This window comes from Crinia signifera, chromosome 9 (genome assembly GCF_055691185.1).
Source record: "Crinia signifera chromosome 9, ASM5569118v1, whole genome shotgun sequence".
Lineage (NCBI taxonomy): Eukaryota > Metazoa > Chordata > Amphibia > Anura > Myobatrachidae > Crinia > Crinia signifera.
Window position 1 is genome coordinate 132,091,810 of NC_139225.1, and position 1,497 is coordinate 132,093,306.

Below are 1,497 nucleotides of genomic sequence, written 5' to 3' on the forward strand. Positions count from 1 at the left end.
AACAGAGCATTGACAGGCTCCACGGTCATCCTGAAACCCGCTCCATCTGTTCTGGCTTGAAAAAAATGTGTTTGGATTCTAGAGGTTCATGATAAAACATTATATTAATCATGGTCACAAGTATTTTATGTTTAAAGAGCCAGACTAATATCATATCTAGCTGTAATGTGTTAGATTTCCCAAACACATCCTCAAGACAACCTATCAGTCTGGGTTTTAAAGCTTAATTAGTACCCCAGTCAAGTTGATTGTACCATCTACGCACAAGGACAACCTTAAAACCTGGACTGTTGGGTGACTTGAAAATGAGCTTGGAAACTCCTGGACTAGAAGTTTGAGGTCGACATCAGCCAGAGAGCCATAACTAATGGTTATGCTAAGAATCTCCACTTCTGAGTATCCTGATGAAGTACCAACAGACCATTTAATCACACATTCCTTACTGTGTTATTTCTATCACTTTTTAATTATCCACAAATCAATCTCTCTCATTGCTTTCCTATCCCTCTCTGCCTTCTCTACGTCAGTCTTTCCACATACTTACTGTAGTTGACAGCTGAGCCTGGCACATTCCAAGACCTAGGAGCAGTAAGAGCATCATCTTGTTTTTGCTATGTTTTCCTTATGATTGACTCCTGACATCATAAAGCTAATATTATATACACCTCTTGCTATAGGGAGGTGGCATTCCGTTAACAATGAGCTTTCTCAAGTCTTACCATTTCTTGGACAGATTCACAAATACTTTTTTGGCTTTACAACAGATCACACAATGAACTTCAATTAATCAACCAACCATGAACAGTTATTATTGTGCACCTGCCTTTGCCATCAACTTGGTTGGTGGCCCATTAACGGGCTTGCTGGGACTCTTAGTTCCACAACAAAACCAATGGTTAAATAAAAGCACACTGACAGTAGTAAAATAAAACTTTAAAACACACAGAGCCCATACATACTGATACTTACCTTTCTTGAGCCCGTAGGTAGCCCTCGGTCCGGTGTCCTGGGGTCCGGTGTCTGCCGATACCTGCTACCTGCTAGGCGACCAATAGCGTCATTCAGAGTGAGAAGCCCTGTAAACATTTAGCACTTGTCACTGTAGCGATGGTGCTGGGTGTTCGTTTTTATTTGCCAAGCACTGTGCAGTAGCCCACGGTGCTTGGCAAAAAGAAAAAAAACGAACACCATCGCTACAGTGACAAGCGCTGAATGTTTACATTGAGCTCTTATCACTCCGAATGACGCTATTGGCCGCCAATCAGGAGCCGCTAGGCCGCCTAGCGGCCAATAGCGTCATTCAGCGCTTGTCACTGCAGCCATTTTTTTATTTATTTATTTTTTTACCCTTTTTTTTTTACACTGAAGCCTGCACGGATCTAACTGATCCGTGCAGATTAAAGCAAAATACGCCAGGAAAATAAAGTCTATTTTCCTGGCATATTTGGCCGTCAATAATCGGCAGTTTGCCGATAATTAGTGGCCGTATTTTAATAC